At 44.3% G+C, this 17,829-nt stretch overlaps 1 long non-coding RNA gene across 1 annotated transcript in view; it reads right to left on the bottom strand.

The window, feature by feature from the left end:
• Nucleotides 1-553: 553 nt before the first annotated feature.
• The window catches only part of LOC310839640, a 55,172-nt gene continuing 37,896 nt past the window's right edge, over nucleotides 554-17,829 (bottom strand). Inside the window, exon 3 of the long non-coding RNA XR_014561574.1 lies at nucleotides 554-1,070. This is a non-coding gene — a long non-coding RNA (uncharacterized lncRNA). The remainder of the gene's footprint in view (nucleotides 1,071-17,829) is intronic.

Below are 17,829 nucleotides of genomic sequence, written 5' to 3' on the forward strand. Positions count from 1 at the left end.
TTACAGCCAAAGCAGAAGCAGACTTGACTGAGGGCAAATACCAAGACCTGTTGTTAAGACAAAGCTTGGAAAGTGCAACTGCATGCACCACCAGATGGAGAGCTTCCTTTATGTGCAACCACCTCTTGCTAATGCTTGTTTGCTATCTAATTGCTCAGTCTTGGGCTATTGGAGCTCTCTGTTTCCTGGTTCAAGACTGCATCCTTTCAAATGAAGCTCACACATCACCATATGTGTCTGATGACCACAGGGCAAGAGGGGAAAGTTATATTGCTGACAAATAATTGCAGTGTCTGCTTGCTTAACATTTGCAGCAAATCAACAGTGGCATTTGGAAGGGCTGCCTGGAGGTCTGGAGCTGTCAAGCTGGATAATGGCTTTAAATACCACTGGCTGGTAATAATGCTGGGCTTCAGTGCACAATGTTTAAATGTGTAAAGAGAGCCATTCTAAGAAGCACTTTTCTTCTGCTTTCTATATGCCCATCTGCTGACACCCGTTTTGGAGCAAAAAGGGTCACTGGGACCTCATGTAACATACTCGGCCTCTGACCTTGAGAGGATAAGGCAGCTTTATTGTGCATAACAATGTTATTTGCATTTAACCTCTGGCCAAATTCTCCATGGGTTTCACGAGTTAGGCAGCATATGAGCTCAATGATATTTGATGGGAACGCTCCCAGGGAAATCTGCCGCTTTGACAGGTGCGATTCTCTTTCCAAAAGAACTGGACCGAGGACTATACAGATGCTGTGATGGAGTATGAGATCATGATTCTTCAATATGGTAGTCGGGTTTATCTTCATGCTACAACAATCAACCTAAATTTTCCTTGAAAGCACAGGCAAGCATGATGCTCTTGGACATGGAAGAAAAGTACTGGATGCTCATAGATTGTCTCTTTCCAGCTTATGTTGGCCATCTTTTTTCTGGCTATCCTCTGACACATTGCAGTAGTAAATTCACCAAAATTATAAACTGTACCGCAGGGATGGGAAGCCTGCAGGCTTCCTGCTGTTGTATGCCGTGAATCTTGGGGGAACATCTGGGAGGGAAGAAGGTTGGCAAAATCTGTCAGAAGGGAGAAAGGAGAAGTAGTCGGTGGACGGGGATGGGAAGGGTTCGAGTTGTGCTCCCTAGGTGGAAGGAGAGCCACTCAAGCTGCCTCAGGCCTCACCCTCATTGCAGGACATTGTCATGGTGACTGAGAAGTCAGCTCGCCAATCAACGGGTTCAGCAGGGTTGACAGAGACTGGGACTGAGAGTGAGGTAGCAGCACCAGACAAGCTTCCATCTCCAAGTATGTATCATCAGATATAAACAGTTTGATGTCCTTTGGAGGGCTGCTTAGTTGCTATCTTTACACAGAAGACATGAACCACCTGAGTGATGCTTGGCTGTTTGAAAGCAAAGTAGGAAGGGCATACCAGCTGTTGGGACAATGTCTTAGCTTGGGCCTAGTCATGTATTCTAGAACTCTGTTTGTATATCTGAGAACTTTATAATCTATAGTCTGAGCTCATACATAGATCATGTACTGACTTCTTGAATAAAGCTTTTGGTATTTTTCGCTCCATAAGACACACTTTTTTCTTCCTAAAAAGTAAGGGGAAATGTCTGTGCGCCTTATGGAGCAAATGAATGGTCCCTGGAGCCAAATTGCCCAGGGGCGAAAAGCAGATCATGCTTTTTTTTTTTTTTGAAAGAGGGAAGTGGGTGTTGAAACAAAGCTGCTGATTGGCAAGTGGTCGGAGGGAGATAAGGGACGCTAGTAATAAAGGAGGCTGCCTGGTAGCGGGGAGGTTAAGAGCGAACATGCAAGAAGAGGAGACAGGAAGACTAAAGCAATGAGGAGAGAAATTAGAAGAAAAGGAGGAGCAAAAAACTGCTCCAGATAATAATAATAATAATAATAATAATAATAATAATAATAATAATAATATAATAATAATAATAATAATAATAATAATAATAATAATAATAATAATAATAATATAATTTTATTTATATCCCGCCCTCCCCAGCTGAAGCTGGGCTCAGAGCAGCTAACAACAATAAAAGTAACACAACATTCTAAAAGCAATTCGTTTTAAAATCAATTCAAAATCAAATTCATGGCAACCATTGGGCTAGAGTTCTGTGAGGATTGCCAAAGGAAGGGGTCATACTGTGCCTTGGCCAAAGGCCTGGTGGAACAGCTCTGTCTTGCAGGCCCTGCGGAAAGATGTCAAGTCCCGTAGGGCCCTAGTCTCTTGTGACAGAGTGTTCCACCAGATTTGGGCCACGGCCGAAAAAGCTCTGGCTCTGGTTGAGGCCAGATCAAGGTTAAGGAAAAGACACTAAGGCAAACAAGAGGGAAGGGAGTGTTGAAAGGAAGCAGCTGATCGGTAAGCAATTGGGGAGGGAGATAAGGGACGCTAGTGATAAAGGAGGCTGCCTGGGAGGGGGGAGGTAAAAACCCATGGATCTTCAGGATTTTTGCATTAGGTCACCCCAAATTCACCATCAGATAACATAGCATGTCCATGGCTACAGCCTGCGCACACAAAAAACACGCATCCACTGTTGTGTGGGGCCGCAATGGCGCAAAAACATGGTTACAAAGCAGGGTTCCACATGGATTCTCAGGATTTTTGCATTGGGCTACTCCAAACTCACCGTCAAATCACATGTCTGTGGCCACAGCATGAACCACAAAAATCATACATCCACTGTTTTGTTCAGAATATTTTTTTTCTTGTTTTCCTCCTCTAAAAACTAGGTGTGTCTTATGGTCAGGTGTGTCTTATGGAGAGAAAAATACGGTAGTTCAGGAACTTATACTGCCTTGGGCTTCTGACTTTTTCCGAACATTTAACATTGGTGACGAAGGTGGGATCAATGAGCTTCTGCCGGCTGCCAGAGGCCCAAGACCGCACCGCAGCACCACCGCCTGCCGCCTTGCAGTAAGCGCAACCTCACCACCTCGCTGGACTCAGCAAATAGTCTCGGAAATGAGACTAAAAACTGGGTGCATCTTATGGTCAGGTGTGTCTTATAGAGCAAAAAATACGGTAATCATGTGGAGAGTTTGAGTTCAGAGACTGAGAGTGGGAGCCAGCACAGTTGTACGATTCTAATTCCCAGTGACGGCAGCCAACAGGCCAAAGACAATGGCAGTTTTAGTCCAACAAAATCTGGAGCGCCATGGATTCCTCATCTCTGTGATGAAGAATGGGTTGTATTTACCAAAGTCATCCCATTAGCACCAGGGTTTCTGCCTATGCAACGGCACTTCCTCCTAAAAATAAAAGCTCAGTGTGCAATTAATTATCATCCGCAAAACTAAACTTTTGCCAGCAACTTGAGTGATGAAAGAAGCCCCTTTGGGAATGTGTGTTTGTGTGCTTATATTCCTTACCCTGGAACCTGAAAAGACTGAAGGATGGAGGAATGAAACTATACCAACTTCTGCTGATCATCAGTTTCTAGTAATTAATGGTTATCCATTGGTTATCAATTATTTCTAAGTTACCTCTATCATATCGAATTGCTGATAATTAGCACTAAATTGCCATATAATTGAATGTGTCTGAACTAACAAAAATGAAAATAGATACAGGTAGATGTCCCATTGCATTGCCCAAATATTGAAACAAAGTAGTAAAATGCTCTATACTTATTTATTTCTCTCCCAGGGCTCTTGGGAAAGGGGCGACAGTCAGAAAAGTTATTGCAAGCTCCCAGCCGGCTGTGATATCAACTAATCCAACAAAAGAATAAATATTTTAGCAGCATCCTATTAAAATGTGTAAGAACAAGCCACCTGCTGTCATTGAGGAGTCGTTTGCACTGCAGAGTTAGAGGACTCCAGAACAGCTAAATGGAGCTGGAGCTTGTTTCAAACTAATTAGTCAAAATGCTGAACTCTCATTATGCTGCACATTGTCGCTCAGTTTCCTTTCTTGAGGTGGGGGTAGGAAAGAAATTCTGTTTGTTTATTTTACTGTTTGGAGTGATACAGTCGCTCCAAAGCCAAAAACAACAACGAAGACTGATTTTGCCTAGTTGGTTTTAAAAAGCTGTGTAATTTTTATAAAATCAAATATTATTTGTTTGTAAGGCACTTTCTGCTAGTCATGCATACTTAAGAATCTTATATAAGTATGCACGACTAACAGAAAGCGCTTTGCCAAAAGAGACTATTTTTGTTGTTGGAAATTATAAAGCTATTTAAAACCGGGGTTCTCCAAATGACCTGTTTTTTGAACATCCACCCTCATTTTCTTGCATAGAGTTTATGCTGAGATTAGACTATGTATGGTCGTTATGCATAATTTGCTCTGTTTTTGTTCACAAGTAAGTTATATGGCAAGCAACCTTCATCTTGATTTTCTTACAGGGTGTTTAGAAGTGTTCCCGTTAATCATTTGCACACCCGACATTTTTCACCCGACATTTGCACACCCAACATTTGGCAAGGAGTTCCACAGGCCAGGGCTTGTCAGACTAGAGGCTCAGTCCCCCTGGAAAAGGCCAGCTGAATCTCAGGGTCATGTTTGACTACCAAACGCTCTACACGTGGCTGCTATGCGGGAGGGCTTTTAAAGTCCTTTGGAATTACACCAAAGAGCCTCCTTGTTCTTGAGCAAGCAAAACTTTTGCCGCCCCAGCAGGAAGAGAAGAAATGAACACTGATTTTCATGCAGATGCTTGGAACCAGTAGGAAGCAAGTTGTAGAATGGCAGGGGAACCAGTGTCCTATCATGAGATCTGTTGTTGACATTTGGGGTTGTTCCCTAACTACAGTGGTACCTCAGGTTACATATGCTTCAGGTTACATACGCTTCAGGTTACAGACTCCGCTAACCCAGAAATATTACCTCGGGTTAAGTATTTGCTTCAGGATGAGAACAGAAATTGTGCTCCAGCAGCGCGGCGGCAGCAGGTGGCCCCATTGGCTAAAGTGGTGCTTCAGGTTAAGAACAGTTTCAGGTTAAGTACGGACCTCTGGAACGAATTAAGTACTTAACCTGAGCTACCACTGTATACTCTTTTGTAATTTTGACACTGCCCCTTAGGGGCAAAGCAGTTCCTTTAGTTTGGTTTAACTTTCCTTTCCTGTCTTCAGATTTGTTAGTTACACCCAGTCAGGCACCAGAAGCAGCCTTTCTGGCCTCTAATAAGGTTTTTAGCCCTGTTCCACTGGCTGTTGGTGGAATTATTACAGCCTGTAATTCCATGGGAGAGCATGTGCTTTGCATGCTGAAGGGTCTATGTAGGTTCAATTCCTGGCTTCTCCCCTTTGTGATGCTCCAGTTCTCCCATTGTACCAAACGCCATACTCCTATTGTCCAATTAACAACAGCATAGAAAATAACATTAATAAAGAAACAACAACCTACCTAAACAGAACTGGTAATATGGGAGGTTAATCCGCTTGCATAGTTAAATCAATGGCATAACAATTAGCCTCACATTTCTTTCTCTCATGCTCTGCTGCATTCACTAGATCCTGCATCCTTCCCACATGCAACCTTGTGGTATATGGAGTGCTGACAAGTTCAGTTTTAGGCACCATAGGTGGTAGCATTTCATTAACCAGTCAAATCATGTGTAGAGATGAAATGCAAATGCTTCATTGGAAAATTAATGAATTGTTGTCTGATTCAGCTTTAATCTGAATTAATGTTTTGATTCCAGCTGCAGCGCCAGTAACGTCAAGGACAGTAGTGCATTTCTAATTTCCACTTGGACTCTAAATTGTCGGTGTAATTGGCTTCATAGATCTCAGTCACTGATAGGGCGGACCTCCCCTCAGAAAAGGGGGGGTTGCAAAGGAACAATGTGTTAAGTAAAGCACTTCATTTCACTCAAGGGGGTAGGAAAGAGAACAATGGGCCGTAGAAGTCAGCATTCAGAAAGGACTAGGCCACTGGTGCATTCTGGGTGACTCACTTCCAACTCAAATGTGTATAATCTGGGATAATCTATTCATTATATTAGTCTAACTAGCCCAGCATCATTATATTTTGAGGCAGCTGGACCACTAGTCATCAAAAAGGCTGATGTGCAGTGGTGGTTAGTTATATGTGGGGCTGCCTCTGAAATGGTTCAGAAATGTCAGCTGGTGTACAATTCAGCAGCCAGGCAAGAAGAAGAAGAAGAAGAGTTTGGATTTGATATCCCGCCTTTCACTCCCTATTTAAGGAGTCTCAAAGCGGCTAACATTCTCCTTTCCCTTCCTCCCCCACAACAAACACTCTGTGAGGTGAGTGGGGCTGAGAGACTTCAAGGAAGTGTGACTGGCCCAAGGTCACCCAGCAGCTGCATGTGGAGGAGCGGAGACGCGAACCCGGTTACCCAGGATTACGAGACTACCGCTCTTAACCACTACACCACACTGGCTCTCCAGCAAGACTGGGGCAAGACGGTTTGAGCATATTATGCCAATCCTGGCCCACCTGCACTGCTTGTAAATTAGTTTCCAGGCCCAATTCAAAGTGCTGGTTTTGGCCTATAAAGCTTTAGATACCTCAGGGACCACCTTTTGCCATATGAACCGACTCAAACACTGCAATTGTGTGTGTGTGTATGCGTGTATGCTTTTTCTGGGGGGATGAAGGGGTATGCATACCCCTAAACCTTTACCCTTTAAACATTTTGTGAATCTTTCTACTTTTGTCCATTTACTGCATTTATTTTTTCCAATTTAAACTATAAAATGGTGGTTTTCTTGAGTCAAAATGAGAGTACCCCTAAACATATTTTTTTTAGAAAAAAGCACTGTGTGTGTGCGTGCGTGCGCGCGCACAAACACACACACAAAAGTGAGTGAGAGAGAGAGAGAATGAGAGAGAATTCCTGGATGCCAAGATCCAAGTCTGGGGACAAGTACACTTTGGTGAGAGAACTCCAGCAGAGATTTAAAGTCACAAAATACACAGCAAAGTAAAGCATGGAAATATAAGCTGTTAGACCTCTAAAATATGCACTTCCGAGTGAACTTTAAAATTTTCCATTTCCCTTAGCATTTAAAAAAATGCACACATTTGGTAAGTGCTTTTACATACATCAGTCAGAAAAGTTGCACAGGCAGTAAAACTTAGTTTAGTTACAAAGTGGTAAAAGTTCCTAGGTTATTGGTATAGAAACTCAAGAGTGGCTGGTGAGAGCCATGCTACTGAGTGGGAGCAACCAGCTCAAACCTTGTCACATACTGAGATTTACAGGTAGGCTGGGAGGGAGCAATAGGGTTGATTATCTATTACCTCCCAAGGTAAGTGAAGTGACATAGCTATGTCTGGCAGGACAGCTTACTCTATGGTATTAACCCCTTCATGCATCAATCAAACTTAAGCATGTAGATTATATAGAACTGGCTATCCCACATGAGGGAGATTGGAATAGTCGTCCCTTGAGATCCCTTCCGACTCTACAATTCTGTAATTCTAATGCAGCCTTTGATGGTGAAAGACATGGAACATGGTGAAAGACATGGAACAAGGTCGTATCAGATAATCTTATCACACATGAGTGATAATACAGGAGAAGGCATTCTCTGAGATGCATTCATTCAAGCAGTCCAAACAGATTTGGTGAATTTAAAGCTTGACAAAGCTGTGCTGCAAACCTGCAGAAGATTTGTGTGACCTGTGTTTTTTGCACATTTAATAATGGACTGATGTTTTCATTCTAACTATAGCTCTAGTAATGTCAAGGACAAGCATGCTATACTCTGTTGCAAAGCAAAGTGACAAAATATGAGATAAGATATCTAAAAAGTATGAATATGGAACGTGAACGCTATGGTATGATAATCCTAGGAATAAAATAAAGTAGATTTGAGTCTTACCCTCCAGAGCAGGAGAAGACAAGCTTGCTCCCTCTTCCATGTGACAGCCCTTGAGATATTTGAAGATGGCTCTCATATCTCCTCTCAGTCTTCTCCTTTCAAGACTAAGCATTCCCAGCTCCCTCAACCACTCCTCATAAGGCTTTGTTTCCAGATCCTTGATCATCTTGGTAACCCACTCTGCACACATTTCAGCTTGTCTATCGTGACCCGGAAGTGTCTGCAGACAGCACTGGCTCCCGGCCTATAGAGTGAGATGAACGCACAACCCTAGAGTCTAGCAAGACTGGCCTGAACGGGCAGGGGTACCTTTGCCTTTACTTTATCTTTCTTAAGGGGGACACGGGTGGCGCTGTGGGTTAAATCACAGAGCCTAGGACTTGCTGATCAGAAGGTCGGTGGTTTGAATCCCTGCGACGGGGTGAGCTCCTGTTGCTCAGTCCCTGCTCCTGCCAACCTAGCAGTTCGAAAGCACCTCAAAGTGCAAGTAGATAAATAGGTACTGCTCTGGTGGGAAGGTAAACGGTGTTTCCGTGCGCTGCTCTGGTTTGCCAGAAGAGACTTAATCATGCTGGCCACATGACCTGGAAGCTATACGCCGGCTCCCTCGGCCAATAAAGCAAGAGTCGGCCACGACTGGACCTAATGGTCAGGGGCCCCTTTACCTTTACCTATTTTTCTTAAATTTTGATGCCCAGAAGTGGACACAGTATTCCAGGTATGTTCTACGGCAGAATAGAGTGGTACTATTACTTCTCTCACTCCAGGCCATTCACCAAGCTGCCTGAGGCAAATGGGAGCTGGAGACTAGCAACATCTGGAAGGCCACAGGTCTCTTTATGTAGTGTTAAGAAACTTTGCTTCTTATACAAAAACAGAGAACTGGGATCATAAAAGTAGAATATGAGACACATGGACAAAAATGAAATGAAGCATCGGCTGAAATGAAGCATTCACACTGAAAAGTAATGTGTGTAGGATGATCAGCAGCTGTGTGCTATCTGATAACTTCAAATATGGAAAATACAGATTGGATTTAAAAGGATAGGTTATAGCAGCCTTCCCCAACCTCATGCCCTCTAGATGTCTTACTGGGCTACAACTTTCATGATCCTTGCCAACTGGTCACCCTGGCTGGGGCTGATGGGACTCCAAAACATCTGGAGGGCATCAGTTCAAGGGAAGGCTGGAGTATAGTAAATCAAAAGAAATTATTTCAAGTCACTGAACACTGAGAACCCAAGAGACTTCAGAATGAGATTGTATGTACAGATATCCATTTCACTGAAATTTCCGTTTGCCTAGAAGCAGCCTCTTGGTGGTGCCATCTGTGACAAAAGTATGTACAAGGGCACAGCTTTCCAGCTGCAGGCCTTCCTTCCCTTGGAAGATTGACTGAGCTCCAGAAGTGGATATTATAGACTTTTATGCCACTGAATCATTCATTAAGCAGCCGAGGTCCTCAGAGTTAGGCCAATAGAGAGAGACACAAATGTTTTTTGTTTCTAAAGGAATAAAAGTAATCTGGATAATCTATGAGCCAGAGGTAGTTACATTTTAAAAGTGTTAGGATAAATTTGATATCTTAGCTTGGCCCACAGGGCAAGTCCAGTTCTCAGGGGGCAGGCAGTCCACTGGCCAGAGTAGGTAGCAGATCAGTTGGTTAGTCAGAGGAGAAACGAATTGGATTACTTGAATATGAGCTGCAGGACCTCAGGCTGCTCTGAGATTGACAATTTGATGCAGGGGTAGTTAGAGCCGGGCATGCCAACTTGAACAAAATATTTGGGGGCCACGTAAGCCCTGCCCCACATATTCGATCACAAGATGCGGCACACAAATGCCATTTGAATGACAATGCCCATCAACTTTGGGGGGCCCTCAAATATTTTATGGGGGTGGGCAAAGGGACCGCAGCCTCTAGGAGTTGGCTCCTATGGTTAGAACCAAACAGAGTTCTTATTTACTTGTGCAGCGAGCAGTTATCTTTCAGAGACTCTAGGATTCCTAGCAGAGGTTCTGACCCGGGGCGGGGGGGGCCTTTCCTGGCTTTTCGTCAGGTCCACCACCACACCTGCAACATTTAGGGAAAGAAGAACGAGTCTACTTCTAATCTGTGTCACTGTCTCCAGATTCACAAGTAAATTATAACCCTTTTCTGCAGTAATCTGCATTTCTTTTTTTAAAAAACAAAACAAAACCTGTATGAAAATGCAAATTTAAATATGTAGTTAGGTATGTAATTTTTGGTCTGAAGTTACTGTCTGTATTCAGCTTGTGTTAGCTTGTGTTACTTTATATCTGCTTATTATTTGTGTATTTTTAAATTTTTTCCCTGTAGTATGAGGGCTAACAGCAGGACAACAAAAATGGATTTAATGAGCCCTTATGGTCGCTAAGAGACTTCTACTTCGAGCCTGCAAAGCTAAATACTCACCTTCTATTATACAATGGCTTGAAGGCCTTAATGTCCTTGCTATGTTTGAATGTACTTTATAGAAACATACTTAGAAGAATGAGCTAGCTATTGTTTGGATACCTATTCAGACATTTGAATGGCGTATATCGATCCGTGTTTGTAAACTGGGATGGATGTGTTGATGTTTATTGCACTGTGAACAGGAGCTGACAATATTGTTTTTGTTCGGTTGTGCTCCCTCTTCTTTATGTGTCTGTGTTTCTTTTGTATTTTCTTTAACAAATTTACAATTTAAAAGATCAAGAAGTCAGAAGTCGAACGGAATCCGTTCCAGAAGTTTGTTCGACTTCCAAAATGTTTGGAAACCAAGGCGCAGCTTCTGATTGGCTGCAGGAAGCTCCTGCAGCCAATCAGAAGCCGTGGAGGCCGCGTCAGATGTTTGGGCTCCAAAGAACATTCTCAAACCAGAACACTCACTTCTGGGTTTGCGTGTTGAGGTCCCCAAGCCACCCCTCAAATAACTCACAACTCACACATAATTTTTGTTTAAGGTTTTTGGCATAATTTTGGCCACAACTTTATTAAAATACATATCTCTGAGTGGTTGCTTAGGCATTGGTTAAGACTATCTGCCCCCCCCCCCCCGCCTGGGGACAAAACTGACAACCAAACTCCGTCAGATGCCAGTAACGGAAAACAATATTGGGGAGCAAAGGAGCTGAGTCACAGGCCCTCAGCACTCACCCGCATGCTTCCTGGGGCTTGCCGGCCCTAGCCCCTCTCCAGGGATTCAGATGAAATCGTGGCAAGCCCTGGATTCCTTTAACGGAATTCCCTTCTGCAACAGCATTGGAGGGGCAGGCACAGCCAATCGTTACCCATCCTCCAACCAGTTGATAACCAATGCCTAACTACCAACCTTATAAGTTGTGACGATTTGCTACGCAGTAGGCAAAAACCAGGGTCGCAGGTGGCGCTGTGGGTTAAAGCCTCAGCGCCTAGGACTTGCCGATCGAAAGGTCGGCGGTTCGAATCCCTGCGGCGGGGTGCGCTCCCGCTGCTCGGTCCCAGCGCCTGCCAACCTAGCAGTTCGAAAGCACCTCCGGGTGCAAGTAGATAAATAGGGACCGCTTACCAGCGGGAAGGTAAACGGCGTTTCCGTGTGCGGCTCTGGCTCGCCAGAGCAGCGATGTCACGCTGGCCACGTGACCCGGAAGTGTCTCCGGACAGCGCTGGCCCCTGGCCTCTTAAGTGAGATGGGCGCACAACCCCAGAGTCTGTCAAGACTGGCCCGTACGGGCAGGGGTACCTTTACCTTTACCTTTAGGCAAAAACCAAATGGCCCAGCCAATCAGCCAGATGGACAAAATTCCTACCAGGCCCCTGCCCAAATGGCAGATGACCCCATGACAGGCATAACAAGGTCAAGCAAAACCTCTGAACTGAGGGCGGGTGGGTGGGTGGGTGATCCGGCTCATGCAGCGAAAGAGAAAGCACCAAGCTGTGTGCTCAGAATTTAAACAGTTTGGTCCCTCCCACCAAATTAGCAACAAGTAAATTCCCCCAGCAACACAGCCAACCAATTAAATGCCAGGGTTATATTTTATCACCCTACCTGGCAACAGAGGGGTGACTCAGCGGACCCCACCGCACCACGTGCTCTCATTTAGGGAGAACATGCTTTGCGGCGTTTGGGAGCCAAACCGTTTGACTCCCATGGCGTTTGGCTTCCTAGGTACAACTATATTTGACTCAAAATATGCATCTGTAAGGTTGCAAGCCTAACTGTCTCATTCAGTGCACTACTGGACTCTCCCCAGCAGGACAGAATGGACCTACTATAAGCCATGGGATGAAAATAAACTACACCAGCACCTGGCAGGTCTGTCAAAGTACTGGGAAGGCAGAGCATCTTTCAGAGTTGCATGTGGCATCTTTTTTATACAGCTTTCCATGAATGCTGAAAATGCACCTGTTCACCCTGGCTTTTGACACTTGAAGTGTATATTTTTAGTGCCTGCCTTATTTTTTTTTGTAAGTAGCTTTAAACTGTTTTTAACATTGTGTTTCAATACAAGTTAGTTACAATTTGCACGCGTTCAACTTGTGTGCATTCAGCTTTACGCACTTGGCAAAAAGATGTATTAAAATTAAAAAGGGGGGGAGTCTGGGGGGGGGGAGCTTGGGCAAGCCCACCCATCATTTCACCCAATGTGTTTTGACTATTCATGCTTTTGGCTTTACACACTATCCCCGGAACGTAACCCTCACATCGGGATTCAGGCCTCATCATGGGACTGAAACTGCCTTGGTCGCGCTGGTTGATGATCTCCGGCGGGCTAGGGACAAAGGTGAGAGCTGTTTCCTAGTTCTGCTGGATCTCTCAGCAGCGTTTGATACCATCGACCATAACATCCTTCTGGACCGTCTTGAGGGACTAGGAGCTGGGGGCACTGTCATACAGTGGGTTCGCTCCTTCCTCCTGGGCCGTGTTCAGAAAGTGGTGGTGGGGGATGAGTGTTCAGACCCCTGGGCCCTCACTTGTGGGGTGCCTCAGGGTTCCGTCCTCTCCCCCATGCTTTTTAACATCTATATGAAGCTGCTGGGAGAGATCATCAGGGGGTTTGGACTGGGTGTCCATCAATATGCAGATGATACCCAGCTCTAACTCTCTTTCAAATCAGAACCATTGAAGACGGTGAAGGTCCTATGTGAGTGCCTGGAGGCGGTTGGAGGATACATGGTGGCTAATAGATTGAGGTTGAATCCTGACAAGACAGAGTACTGTTTTTGGGGGACAGGAGGCGGGCTGGTGTGGAGGACTCCCTGGTCCTGAATGGGGTAACTGTGCCCCTGAAGGACCAGGTGCGCAGCCTGGGAGTCATTTTGGACTCACAGCTGTCCATGGAGGCGGAGGTCAATTCTGTATCCAGGACAGCTGTCTACCAACTCCACCTGGTACACAGGCTGAGACCCTACCTACCCGTGGACTGTCTCGCCAGAGTGGTGAATGCTCTAGTTATCTCCCGCTTGGACTACTGCAATGCGCTCTACGTGGGGCTACCTTTGAAGGTGACCCGGAAACTACAACTAATCCAGAATGCGGCAGCTAGACTGGTGACTGGCGGCGGCTGCCGAGACCACATAACACCGGTCTTGAAAGACCTACATTGGCTCCCAGTACGTTTCCAAGCACAATTCAAAGTGCTGGTGTTGACCTTTAAAGCCCTAAATGGCCTCGGTCCAGTATATCTGAAGAAGTGTCTCCACCCCCATCGTTCTGCCCGGATGCTGAGGTCCAGCACCGAGGGCCTTCTGGCGGTTCCCTCATTGCGAGAAGCAAAGCTACAGGGAACCAGGCAGAGGGCCTTCTCGGTAGTGGCGCCCGCCCTGTGGAACGCCCTCCCATCAGATGTCAAAGCGATAAACAACTACCTGACATTCCGAAAACATCTTAAGGCAGCCCTGTTCAGGGAAGTTTTTAATGTGTGATATTTTAGTGTATTTTTGATTTCTGTGGAAGCCGCCCAGAGTGGCTGGGGAAACCCAGCCAGATGGGCGGGGTACAAATAAATTATTATTATTATTATTATTATTATTATTATTATTATTATTATTATTATTTTATTAAAGTTGAGAGTGACCTGTATTAATGTGCCTTGATTGTTGTAACCCACCCTTAGGGTGAAGAATGGGTAATAAATTGTAATAATAAGAATAACTGTAGTAAATAATAGACAGGTCGTTGGCTTGATCTAGCAGAGCTCTTTTTAAGTTCTCCAACTCAGAAACATAAGCTTTCATTCCATTAAGAATCCTAAACCAGGCCACATTCATTTTCAGGACATCTGTTGGATATGCGTGCAAAGACTTTCCAAAAGCTGGTTGGAAAACAACTCCAGGGATTGGCCTTTAATGGCTAAATTTGTAGACATGTTCAGAAAGAAATCTCAGAATCTCACCAACAGTGTTGGAATAGTTATCTTGTTTCTACCTATTTGATTTATTTCACGTCACTGAGGTGCTTTGTTATAAGCCAGATGGATGAAGACAGAATTATACTCTGAGAGCTCTGAAAAATGCTGTGTAATAAAAGAAATGGCTGTGCTTGAAAGTTTAAGTTCATTGTTAATGCTGCCTCAGAAAGAATAATGCTATATTTGCTCTGAGCTTCTGAACAACAAATCTCATTTTAGAGGGCTTGGGATGTGGATTGTGGTTTTTTATGTATGGTAACAGAAACAGAAATTTTCAGTTTTTCTGCTTGGCTTCCCTGGAAACGTTAAAGGCTTGAACTTTGTGAGAAGAACCCTAGAGATTCTCCCCATTGTTGCTTTTGATTCTGTCCTGCCCTTTCTGTTTATTAAATCAGTGCATTCCAAACATTTATTTTTGAGTTACAGAAGAAGTGTGCATGCACACGAAAGCTCATACCAAGAACTAACTTAGTTGGTCTTTAAGGTGCTACTTGAAGGAATTTTATTTATTTATTTTTGAGACACACTTTCCATAATTCTTAGCTTTGCTTCTCCATAACACCTGAATCAACGGAGGGTGTGAAAACTCTGGACCAGTGTCTGAATACAGTGGTGGACTGGATGAGGCCAGGTAAACTGTGCTTGAATGCTGGGAAGATAGGGGCTCTTTGAGTGGGTGGTTCCCCTGTTCTGGAAACTAGCTCCATTAACTAAGAACCCCAAAATCTGGGATCCCCTCAGAACAGGTGCCAAAGTTTTGTAATTGTTTCAAAGCACTTTGTAGCAAACCCCCACATTTTCTAGCACCCCACAGATTAATTGATGCATCAAACTCGGGTTCCTAGTTAGCAAACAAAAACCCAACATTGTCTGATCCCCTTGAAACAGGTGTGGAAGTTTTGTACAGTAATCGTTTTATAGAGTTTTGCAGCAACCCCCCCCCCCCCGCAACTTGTAGCATCCCACAAATGGAGCAATAGACAATTTTTATTTGCTAAAAACAATTCTTTAAAAATTCCTTCTCGAAATGTGAATTTTGATCAATAAAACTGTATTTTTTATCAGCTTTAAACATTTCAAACGTATGTGGGGTGCTACAAAATGCGGGGTTTTCACAAAAAGCACTACAAAACGATTACAAAACTTTGACACTGGTTTTGAGGGGATTGGACAATGTTGGGTTTTGAGGTGACCTTGTGATTCTCAGGTTTGAGTGTCTATTGCTCTGTTTGTGGGGGGCTACAAATCATGGGGTTTTTGTTACAAAATGCTACAAAATGATTTAAAATTGAAGGGATTGGACAGCGTTGGGTTTTTGGGTGACCCCGTGACCCTTGGTTTTGAGTGCCTATTGCTCTGTGGGGTGCTACAAATTGTGAGGTTTTCACTACAAAATGCTACAAAACGTTGGCACCAGTTGGAAATTTGCATGTTACCTGTTCTCTCCCGAAAGGATACTCCTGGGTGCATCTTTACCACTTTGCCCAAGTGTCCTCTTGTGCCTTATATTGGTATTTAGTGAAATTCATTCTGACTTGTTTGCAGGGAGGTTATATGACAAAGAACATAGGGTACATCCTAATTTGGTTATGCGGTGCTTATACATGCTCCCATTAATCATTTGTTCATTCCACAATTTTCAATGCAATTCACCATCACTTTCCTAACTGCAAAAATCCCAGTTTTAAAAACAAAAGTGGAATTGTTGCACTAGGCCTTCAATCCATTTTAACCTAAATTTCCTGTATGCACATGAATCCCTCTTGTAGAATACTGAGAATATGGAAGCAGAATGTAGGATGTGCTGCAGTATCCACTCTAGAGGTGACCAGGATCTAAATAGGCTCTGCAAATTATTTATTTTTAACAGTTTTCCTGAAAATGTTTATATTGACTATATTGTAAAAAATAACCATGCCACCATTCTCCTCCATGCCCCTCTCATACGGTTTCTGTGTGAAGGCACTTAATAATGCTCCTGCATTGTTGGGAATGAATTAGAGAGATTTAATTGATTTAAAAAGCAGTGCTGGCGGGGAGAAGAATGGATGAGCCAACACTGTTACTGCTAAGTGCAGCATAAATGATTTGGGGTTTTTTTTTTGCCATGAGTGCATGTCAAAAAATCCTTTCCCACCTTCTCTCACAGTGGCTGTTTAAATTGTGTGTGTGCTTGTGACACTTGCCTTTCAAAGCCCTGAGATAATAAAAACCCTCTATCGTGCTCCATCGCCAGGCCAAATTATCCAATGCCCTATAGTTATATTTAGCTATCTCTGGTGTTGCAGAACAAAGGGCAGAAAAACATGTAGTTTTTTAAATCTGGCACCGCTCTGCAAAAAGCACATGATGCATCTTTTATATTTAGCTCCTTTGGTTGTTTGAAGTACAGACGGGCAGTCCCCTTTCAATGTGACATTTAAAACAGTCCTGGGAAAATGGAAAAGGAAGACAATCCCTGCCCCCTGCCCACTAAAGCCAAATGATACAGCTGGAAAATATGCATCGGCTTACTTGAGCTGACATATATCAGAAAAGGGGCCTGAAATTGGTTACACAGAAGAACGTAGAGGCCACAACTTTTTCAGAAAAGGCAAAATGAAGTATTTTTCAGTTCATACACCCATAAAGTCTTGCTCATGAGCAAGAAGCAGATTACAAGACATGTTCTGACATCCTCCGGTTAAAGGGCAGCTTTACTCCAACAAAAATATCACCCTACCTTTCTCCCGAATCATTATCCCTCCTAGGAGTGCCAGCTGTCGGTGCCTGGGGCTGTGGGTGCTATGCAGCATACATGGCCCTGGCACCGAATTTTGTGGGTGCCTGGCCCCTTCATGGGCAATTTTGTGGGTGCTCAGGCACCCAGGGCTCCAGGGAATTGGCACCTATGCTCCCTCCCTTTTCCTCTCCCCTCTTCTTCTCTGTTAATTGTGGTAACTCTGTTTATAACTTTGAAGTGTAATCTTTAGAGCTGTGCACCAGATTCGGCTGAGGCCCTAGGCCTGAACTGCATTAAGCTGACTTGGGGGAATATGGCTGTGAGTTGGGTGAGGTTGAAGTAGCCCCAGATCAGGGTGGGCTGCTGGCCCAGAGTGATCCGAGACTGTCAGGCGGTGTGCTAGGAGAACTGCAAACAGGGCCTACCCAGCTGCTGAGTCTTCATGGACATGGGTGGTTGCCTCCCCCCCCCATCTCTCCTTTAGCCTTGCCCTCAAATTGTTTTGAGGACAAATCTCAGGCAGGTGGTCCTCAAGGCAGCCCAGATCAGATTGGCCTGATCAGTGGGCCACAGAGAGGATGGGGAATGGATGGTCGTTTGACTCATCAGCAACGTGACTGTGGTTCATTTGAATCCTCAACCTCAAATCTGACCAGCTAGGGGGTTGGGCAGTGTACAATGGAAAACTGAGCTTGATTGAGCTTTGAAGAGGTGCCTGATATTGAGTCAAACTAATAGGAACTCTGACGTCGTCCACTTAGGCCTGATAGGCAGCAGCACTCCTGTATCAGACTTTATTTGACACTCCTACTCCCTGTTACAGATAGGTAGCCGTGTTGGTCTGCCATAGTCAAAACAAAAAAAAATTCCTTCCAGTA

The sequence above is a fragment of the Podarcis gaigeae genome (assembly GCF_964106915.1).
Source record: "Podarcis gaigeae genome assembly, chromosome: 2".
Classification (NCBI taxonomy): Eukaryota; Metazoa; Chordata; class Lepidosauria; order Squamata; family Lacertidae; genus Podarcis; species Podarcis gaigeae.